We start from the raw sequence: 10,614 nt of genomic DNA, 5'->3' as shown, positions 1-10,614 counted from the left end.
ATATCTCTTTCTTCAAGAAGTTAAATTTTAGACAAACATTTTCTCTATTGCCTTACTCCACAATTCCAGGAAATAACCATGAGTTGAAGCATTTTATTAATCAATGAAATTGACTTAAGTACAGCTACATAAATCAAATGGGTGAATGCTAGATATGTAACATGGAATAAAAAAAGTAAGTAACCACATTAGGATGTATGAAGATTCTAATATACCTCAGAACAAGGAAAACCAAACAATTATTTTTACTAAATCATAATTCATGATAAAACTCTTTCAAAAATCAGAGAAGTGATAAAATTCAGAATAACCATTACTACTAGGAGGAAGGGGACAGAATGGATCAGGAACGAGCACAAGGATAGTAAGAGATAAGAGACTGAATTACGGCTCTGGTGGTGGGAATAGAAAGGATGAAGACACGTATGAAAGAAAGTACCCTTCTTCCTGTTCAAAACTTGACTTGTCCTTGTTAAATCAATAGCATATCACAGGACTCCCAGGCAAACTCCCCATATCTGAACCCCTACAACCAAATATGAACAAGTTTTCCTCAAATAGGAACCTTTTTGAAATGGTTCACAGGCCACATCACAAACAAACCAAGTATCCTAAAGTCCACCTCTACAATGCTGGATACATTAGTGCTGACCACCAGGAGTTTCTTTGGTTGGGATCATCCCCAGAATCTCAAAATGAGACGCTTAAAAGACCTTTACTTTTTGTACCTCAACCACAACTGGCTTGGGCTGCATTCTCTCTTCCCTCTCACATCATGGGTATTAACACAGGGCATCCCAATCTTTCAGCGTTCAAGACCACTGAGGTATTTTCAGTGACAAGACATCAAGAGCTAGAAAAAAGGATCCTTCCCATAGCTAAGAGGTTCCTTCAAGTCCTCTTGCAAATGCTACTTGAGGTGAAATTGTGTAGTGATTAGAGTATTTGTAATTTAAAATTTTTTATTCTTGTTTTGTTTTTATAAACATTTATTCAATTACTTTCTATATAGGGCAAGTGAAAACTTGGTTTCATTTAGTGGCAGTAATATAAAATTTCCTTTTAAAAAGATACATGTAAATAAAAATGTGAGTTGCTTTAGGCAAAAATAGAAATATTATGTAACTGGTCTTCAGATATTTTTAAAATTGTGACAGAGGTTAAGGAAAGATTGAGGGTTGAGAAACTCATATTTCACCCAAAACCTTAGTGCACCCAGCTGTGCTGTGACATCAGAGTTCTAATTTTGGGCAAGTTTCAACCCACTCATACACTGAGATAGCTGCAGAGGTAGGCCCTGAAATTTCACCTGTGAAAACAAGTGAAGTAAATCTCTGGCAATGAACTGAGACAGATTCAGCCCCCACTGTAGTTGTCTGTCAAAATCATTTAACAAGGGGATAAAGCCTGGGGACCAAGAAATGAAGCCATGATCCCTCCATAGCACTGCAGATTGTCCTCTTGCTTTGATTTCTCTCTCCTTCAGGTCTTTCATTTTCAAGTTGTGTCACCTCTATACATCAGTCTCCCCTTGCCTCTCTTAATGTTTTCTGTTAAGATTCTCTTAGGAGGGGAAGTTGAAGAGTGTCATGGCAACTGGTATCCTAACAGTGTTAGGATACTTAAGCACTTTATCCTTTATTACAACCCGACAAGGTGGGCATCTCTGTTTTGATGTCACCAATGAGTAACTGAAGCTCAGAAAAGTGAGGTCATGGCCTAGCAAGTAGCCAGGATTCCAACCCAGTTCTGTCTGATCATCCCATTATAGGTTTACATGGATTACCGATACCCAATTCTCCATCAGCTCTGTCTGAACCAGGAAAGGCTAATGTTTACATATCCTCTTTGGAGAGTGAACCTTCTTCATTAATTCAAAAAGCAGTCTTGTATTAGCCACAAGATGCCAGGGTGAGCCATAGAGAGAGTTGGGCAGGTCCAGGCTTCTGGAGTGTGGGAGTGACCAACTCAAGCAAAGATTCAGGCAAATGACAACTTTGGAAAACATTCAGGAAAACACTTTTCAGCTTACAGGACAGAAGAATTGTAGTTCTCTGATGTATCTAATTTGTAGTGAAATTTCTCCAGTCAATATTCACAAAGTTATCATTATGTGTGTTTCTGAGGTTTGACTTCTAACTTTTCCAATATTCATTACATTATAGGGTTCCTCCTTTGTGTGGGTTCCCTGATGTTTCCTTAGGCCTCACTTCTGACTGAAAGCTTTCCCACATTCATCACATTTATAGGGTTTCTCCCCTTTATGAGTTCCTTGATGTCCTCTGAGAATTGATTTGTAGGTGAAAGCTCTCCCGCATTCATTACATTCATAGGGCTTTTCCCCTGTGTGAGTTCTTTGATGTATTGCCAGGCTTGACTTCTGGTTGAAAGCTTTCCCACAGTCCTTACATTCATAGGGTTTCAGACCACTGTGAATTGCATGATGTGTTCTGAGGGTTGAATTCTGTGCAAAGATTTTACCACATTCAATGCATTCATAAGGCTTTTCCCCTTTGTGAATTGTTTGATGTGTTCTAAGAGTTGAATTCTGGACAAAAGTTTTCCCACATTCACTACATTCATGTGGTTTTTCCCCTGTATGAGTTCTCCGATGTACTCTTAGGCCTGACTTTCGGCTAAAAGTTTTCCCACATTCGATACATGAATAAGGTTTCTCCCCTGTATGAATTCCCTGATGTAGAATCAATTGTGACTTCTTACAGAAGGATCTTCCACATTCACTACATTCATACAGTTTTGCTCTTTAGTGAGTCCTCTGATGTACACTGAAGGTTGACCGACAGCTGAAGGTTTCCCTACACGATATAATAACAGGATTCCTCAGTTCTATGAGTTGAATTAGGACTGAAGTTTTTTCCACATTCAAAGTCTTTCACCCATATGCGACTTCTCTGGTTTTCTCTGAAATATGACTTCTGACTGACAATTTTCCCTTCTGTATCAGTTCCCAGAAGTTGAGTGAATAAAACTTGCCACAAATGTTTGGCTTGGATTTCTTGGTTCTTCTCTAAGAGGTTATAGTGGTGGCAGTTTTCTAAAAATAAGAAAATTAAAAATACCTTATGAATCTATCTTAAACACATTTTTCATGGAATGGAGCCTAAATACATACTATCTCCAGTGTATTTGATTTTTTGTTTTCTAGCCCATACTCCAAAGAATAAGGTACTTCCAATTATCATTCTCCCTTTGTATGGGGGAAAAATGCTGGAGAGAACAAAATGAAAGCAAATTGGCAATGGATATCCATATTTGGCATTTTAAAAGAATCCAACAAAGACTATAATGGACAGTAACTAGAATGAAAAGGAATATCAATGGGCAAGGGCTTTCAAGAATAAATAAGAAACAGGGGTTGACTTGGGAAGGAATAACAGGCTCTAGAATCTTACATTGTCAAATAAAGATTACAATGTTAGAATACTTATCAATGTATATGTTGATTTCAAGTTGGTGTTCCCTCTTTTCCATTTTACATGTCAATAGCAAAATGAATTTATAATGGCACTCATTCCTTTTGATTAAATGAACAGTCTTATAGCTGACAATCAAACTCTCCTGGCTGCTATTCACAGGGATACAAATATGCAAAATGAAGTATCAAACTGATGATAGAAGCCATCTTCTAGTCTGGAATGAACTCACTATTCTATGCTGGCTGTGGAGCCTTGGTAATTTATTATAGTTATTCAATATCAAACCACTCCTGACCATCAAATTAAAAGTTTACTTTTTTAATCTGCTTAATCTCCTGAAAGCAATCTTGTCCCCAATCAATCCTTAAGTCAGCATTCCATCTATTTTTCAACATATATACTATTAGAAAATCAAGGATCATGTCTCAAAGCCTTAGTGATATCCTTTATGTTTATTTATCATAAAAGCTTTTAGGTATGATAAATAAACATAAATAAACATAAATAAACATATTTATAATAAACATAAATAAACATAAATAAACATAAACATAAATAAGGTAATAGTGCTATTACCCTATTGTTACCCACATTCCATTCAACAGTTTCAGGCCTATGCTAAAAAATTAAGATGATTCAGAACCCAATGTGCCAGAAATACAAATGAGTTAGTCGATAGCCTAGAAAATATTAGATATTCAAGGTAATATTATACAAGTCTACAATATTTTCTGGTGGAGGCTGTCCAGACTATCTGTTTCCCCCAACTGGTTCATTTCCAACAAAAATCTTGCTCCACATTATCTCCCTACGTTATACTGCATTGCAGCTTTTGCTCAGATCCTAGATATCTTGCAGTATAAGGCTATTTTCTCACCTTAATAAAAAAAGAAAGAAAAGGCCTTTTTATACCTACCCATTAATTTGAGCATGGTGTGCTTTAAATCTGAAAGTATTTACATTCTATACCATTCATTCATTTTAACAAAAGAGAGGGAGGACTTATATATGCTGACACACAGAATTCTTTTATAAACAAACCATCACTTAGCAGTACCTAAAATAATGGTCTTTCTTTTTAATTGATGGCACCTTAGAGGTTATAAAACATATTTCATTCAGCTTTGCTTTCCTTTATCCAAAATAGAACCCTCATTCTAATATTCTTTAAATCCTTTTGTGATATAGATTAAATTAGTGGTCCTAAAAAGCAATATGCCTCAGAGATATTCAGGTCTCTTTCAGAAATATTGGCTCAGATTCAACGCCAATGCAAAACTGAAATCCAGTCACAGAAATTTGACTGGAAAACCTGTGGTCAATATCACATATCTTTTTCCCTATCTGGATTTGGTGTCAATAAACAAGCAATTATAAAATATTTGTTATATATTACATTCCACACATACACATGCACATAATATATATGTATTTATATTCAATTTTTATTTCATCTGAGGATTATTAATACAGCATTCTATACGTAGACTTTATAATGTGCTTCTTCATTCAAGATTGTGTTTCTTAGGTTCATCCACACTGTTGTACCGCAGCTATGTAATGGTCCATCATACCCTGGTTTCTTTTTAAGTTCATCATAAATATTCAGGTTGGCACAATACCTATACTTTTACAAATCTTGATGCCATGGAGATTCTTATTTATGTCTCCTCATGAACACAGAGATCCAGAGTATAAACTCTGAGTACAAAGATGGAAGTGGAAATGGTGAGTCATAGGGAATATATATGTTGTATTTAAAGAGAAAGTCAAATTGCTTTCCTAATAAGTACTCCAATTTACACCTCTGACTGCCTTGTATACATTTCCCTTGCATATCTTAACTCTCTGGGTACTATAAGACTTCTGCATCTTCGACAACAGAATAAGTCTAAACCATACTTCCGTATTTTCTGAATTTGCATTTCGAAGATAACCAAAATATTTTCATATACTTCTAAGCCTTTTCATTCTCTCTTTGCCCTTTCTTTCTAATGGATTGTTAATGTTTGCTATATATTCATATATCTTGTAAGTTTAATATTCTAAACCTATATAAAAGCCAGGTGATGAGTCAGTGAATCAAACAATAAAAAACACTTGTTCTCAGAGAACATATAGAACATTAGAAAGAGACAAACAATAAACAAAATAAATAATATATACTTGATGTACAGTATATTGACAAGTACTGTGAAGAAAATAAAACAAAGGAAGGAGAGAAATGGACAGCCCAAGAGCACTATGGTCATGGGTGACCATACTGAGGACACTTAAGATCAGAATTCTTCAGCTATTATAGAAGCAAACACTTTTGGGGGTATATTTGTAGTAAATATCATCTCCCACTGTTTGATTTGTCCACTTTTAGCTTCCTAAAAAACATAAAATTCAGTGCATTTTAATGAATGGCAGGGCGTAGACAGCTGTGGCACCACCATCCACGTTAATAAACAGAGCACGATGCCTCAAGGACAACTCATATAGTCTTTCTTTCACACACCTTTCCTCACACCTACAGATCCCGTAGCTTGTGAAATTCACAATGACCACTTCTTCATTTTTCTTTAGTTTTACAAACTGTGCATGCATCCCTAAAAATATGCAATTTAGTTTTATCAGTCATTTTATATAAAATGAATTATATTCTAATCATTTTTGTCTCACTGCTTTTGTTCTGAATTGGTTTGTGAGATTCACCTGCTTTTACTTGTACCTGTAAGCTGGTACATTCTCTTTGTTACATAACATTCCATTTTTAAAAAGTACTAGATTGATTTCTATATTATCTCTTGTTAGGCATATGGCTTGTTTACATTTACTATACAATGCCCACGATTTTCAAAGGAAATTGCACCAGTCCATAAGCAGTGGATGAGTGCCTTTTTATGCTCCACAACACTTAATGTTGTCCGACTTCTTCACTTCTGCCAATTTCAAAGATGCATACTGGTATCATGACATGGTTATATTTTGTACTTCTCTCCTAACTGAGAAAGCCTGTCATCAAACACCAGAGAATTTGAGAAAATTCTGCAAGATAAAGAGTAGATGTTATCAGATGAAAAAAACACGGGCATGTTGCTGTTCTAGTTTGCTAATGCTACAGAATGCAAAACACCAGAGATGGATTGGCTTTTATAAAAAGGGGGTTTATTTGGCTACACAGTTACAGTCTTAAGGCCATAAAGTGTCCAAGGTAACACATCAGTAATCAGGTACCTTCACTGGAGGATGGCCAATGGCGGCCAGAAAACCTCTGTTAGCTGGGAAGGCAAGTGGCTGGCGTCTGCTCCAAAGTTCTGATTTCAAAATGGCTTTCTCCCAGGATGTTCCTCTCTAGCAAGCTTGCTCCTCTTCAAAACATCACTCACAGCTGCACTGAGTTCCTTCTCTTTGAGTCAGCTCATTTGTATGGCTCCACTGATCAAGGCCCACCCTGAATGGGTGGGGCCATGCCTCCATGGGACTATCTCATCAGAGTCATCACCCACAGCTGGGTGGAGCACATTCCAAGCAAATCTAACCAGCACCAAAACGTCTGCCCCACAAGACTACATCAAAGATAATGGTGTTTGGGGGACACAATACATTCAAACTGGCATAGTTGCCCACATGCTAACACAGACACAGAAGATGGAAAAGGAGCAGGCTTCTCATGAAAGCTCAAAAAAATGTCTAAGCTCAAAGTCAAGATGACTTAGAATCACACAGTGCTGTGGGATGAATGAGTAGAGTAATTAAGTGAAGAACAGTCAGAGAACTTTGGAAGGAAAGTTGCGTGTATACCCCAGACATCTGAAGAAAATGATGAAAAGAGCTCTCTACATAAATGCAGGAAATGTCTCAGGAGCTGAGGTAGAGATAAGGCAGTTAAAAAGAGAAGCAGAGAGCTATTCTGTGTATTTGATGGTTGATGATATCACATTTTAAAATTTCATTTTTTAACTGTTTGTTGCTGGCAGAGAGATAAATTGATTTTTAAAAATATGGACTTTGTATCCAGCAACCTTGCTAACTACATAAATTCTAAAATTTACTCTATAGATATATCTAGATTTTTTACTTCTGCAATCATGTGAGGTATTTTTAAAATGGGAATTTCATTTCTTGCTTTCCAGTACTTTCCATGCTACTTATTCTGCCTCACTTTTGCCAAAGTAATGATTAAATTCTAAGATACATCATAAAGTCTCTTTAAGTTTATTGTTTCTCTCCCCAACCCTGAAAGTAAGCTCCATGAGGACACAGAGCTTTTTTCTACTTTATTCATTGCTATCTCCCCAATGACTAGAACAGTGTCTGGTGCACAGTTGGTACTCAAACTGAAGCATGAATAAACAAAAACTATGAACATACAAGAACGCAAAATGTTCCAACCACTATGGAAAATAATTGTGCCATATTTAACAAAATGAAAACTGCTTTTACTCTGACCATGCATTCCCGCTTCTACTATTTTACCCTACAATTTCATAATTCTACTGTCTTTCAATAGGAGGCAGATTAAACAATCTTTGGTACTTTCAAAAATTGTGATATTACGCATCTGGAAAAAATGAAGATTCCTATTAAGTACTCATATGGAAAAATGCCCAGAATATATTATATGGAAAAAAAAAAAACAAATATAGAACAGGTGTATATAGTATGCTGTTAGTTAACAATGGGGAAGAAATTAGAATAATTCATATTTTATTGTCTCTTTTTAAATAAACAGTGGAAGTCTAAGATGAACTCATCAAAGATGTTGAGGGCATCTAGTAGGTAGGAAAAGGGATGCTAACAGGACTCCTCATATATACCTTAGAAACATATGTGTATGCTTATTGGCCAAAAATATATACATATATATATAACAAAAAGAGACAGATGAGTGTACAGAAGGAGGCACCAAAATGATGCCTCTCGATCCTTCAACTAGAGGTATTTAGATTATGCTACCAGCACCAAAAGCAAAGCCCACAGTCAGTCCCTGAAATTTTAGTTTTAAACATATATACCAAAAAATTCCTATAATATACTATATATTTATATAATTATTATATATAATATTTATATAGTACCTTTATATATAGTATATAATTATCATAATATAATTATAATAAACTACTATAATACAATGAGTAGAAGATGAAGAAGTCTACCAACATCCTGCTACATCCTGAGACTGAAACACGTGGACATGTATCTAAAGCTTAACTTATTCTATGTTTATTTGTTTTTCCATTTAATGTACGGGTCCTATAAACTTCATGAATCCATTATAATACAAGGTGAAGAATGAAGGAAGAGCTCACCTGAAATCTGTTCATGTTCCCTCCTTCTCGGGAGAGTGTAGCAAACCGTGAAGACTTCCTGGGAGGGACAAAAGAGAACTGGTGTCGTGAGAGACTATACCTGCCTTACTGATCCTAGATTCCTCCTAACTATCTCAGTATCCCAGCTGGCAAGGACCTCCTACAGAATACAGCTCCTCCACCCTTGAAAAGACAGGGGTGGTAACCTCTGTCCACATGAGACTCAAGTGATTATGGAAACTTAAGCTGCAGGTTTTCATGGGTGAATATAAAACTTTTTTTCTATTGATTTAAATAATTAACAGAAAGAAACTAACACCAACAAATGATTACAGTGTATGAAAGTATAAAACACTGCCTCTCATTAAAACTAATCTAGACAGGCTGCATCCTTCATCCATTCCATCCCTTGAGTTAGAGAATCCACAGAAAACCAGGTTAAAGGAATTTCTTACATGATTTCTTTTAACGGGTTATACTTTATCAGCAAGACCTCTTGATACCACAGTTTGGGTTATTGAGATGTGAGAGAATGAAAGGCACTGTGCTTAGTTTCTGGCTCTGTCACAAGCTGGGTGACTCTGGACAAATCGCTGACACTCAGGCTCAGTGTCACATCACCAACCTGACATTCTGATTATTGTGTTTCAAATGCAGACCAACCCCACAGGAATAAAGTGTGTGCTGACACTTGTACCTGGCACCTGCCTGACAGGTGACATCTTACCTAACTCATCTCAGAACAGCGTCGGGAAGTGGTCATTATTTAATAATACCTTTATTTTCAAATATATAGACTGATTCTTCCCCAGGTTGCTTATGTCGCCCCTGGTTATAGATAACACGAGTTGGGATTTACCCGGGTCTTGCTGTCTCCAGAGCTCGAGCTGTCAACGCAGACCCACCGCCCGCACTTTGGGAACGTTCACCGTGAACTTTCCTCCCCCCGCGGCAGGGATTTTTCTCCCGTGGGTCCGCACCTGGGCCGGGCACACCGTCGCCGCCAACCCCGCCCACTCCGAGCCCCTTCTCCTGAAAGTGAGCTCGCGGGGATAAGCGACGGAATCCCGCCTCAAGGGTTCCGGGAACTCACGCCCCCGCCCCCCGAAGCACAAGCCACCCTTCCCTGAAAGTTCTGCGCGCTCTCACCCCAGGTGTACTCTCAACGCAGTATAAATCCGACGGTTCCAGTCGCTCTTCCAGTATGGCCAGAGACTGTGTAAAAGAAGAGGCGAGAGTGGGTCTCCACATGCACAAACGAAACCCAGAAGACCCTTTCCGAGAGTGCTGCACGGCAGCCGGTACGGGTCAGGACTACATTTCCCATCATACTCCGCGCCCGCGCCTTGACGGGCCAGGGTGGTGTTTCTGCTTTCTTGGATGGTGGGAAGATGTAGGCGCTCACGTTGTCACTTCACGTTCACTCGGAGTCTTCAGGTATTGTGGGTTAACTTTCAACTTTACCATCAAAGGCAATGCGTAGCATTATCAAATTACAACTGTAAAGACAATAGCTGCCACAGACGTTGGAAATAATTTGAGAAATTTGAATACTGACTGGCAATTAGAAGTATTAATATTGTTGCTGTTTTTAAGTGTGAAAATCATTGAGTTAAGTAGGGAAGTATACTAATTCTTTTGCAAAAGCGTGATTACTGAAATATTGATGATTGAAATTACACGTTTGTAAATTGACGTTACTTTCTTTTTTTGTCAAAAACACAAACGGATAAAAAACAAAATTGATGATGGATGCTTGTTTTGCTCTATTCACGTTTTTCTGCGTGGCAAACTAGTACAAAGGTAAACAGAAAAAAAAAAAAAAAAAAAAAAAAAAACAGGGAAGAAATGAGTTCTCCCAAACCACCATTACCTAG

General features: G+C 37.3%; 1 long non-coding RNA gene and 1 pseudogene across 1 annotated transcript in view; one reads left to right on the top strand and one right to left on the bottom strand.

Moving 5' to 3' along the window:
• Positions 1 to 937: 937 nt before the first annotated feature.
• Positions 938 to 9,988, bottom strand: LOC119505248 (annotated as a pseudogene).
• A 121-nt stretch (positions 9,989 to 10,109) lies between these two features.
• Positions 10,110 to 10,614, top strand: part of LOC119545435 — a 36,325-nt gene continuing 35,820 nt past the window's right edge. The window contains exon 1 of the long non-coding RNA XR_005219077.1: positions 10,110 to 10,174. This is a non-coding gene — a long non-coding RNA (uncharacterized LOC119545435). The remainder of the gene's footprint in view (positions 10,175 to 10,614) is intronic.

Source organism: Choloepus didactylus, chromosome 10 (assembly GCF_015220235.1).
Source record: "Choloepus didactylus isolate mChoDid1 chromosome 10, mChoDid1.pri, whole genome shotgun sequence".
NCBI classification, from domain to species: domain Eukaryota; kingdom Metazoa; phylum Chordata; class Mammalia; order Pilosa; family Megalonychidae; genus Choloepus; species Choloepus didactylus.
The sequence above is the reverse complement of the archived record's forward strand: the minus strand, read 5'-3'. Positions and strand labels throughout refer to the sequence as shown.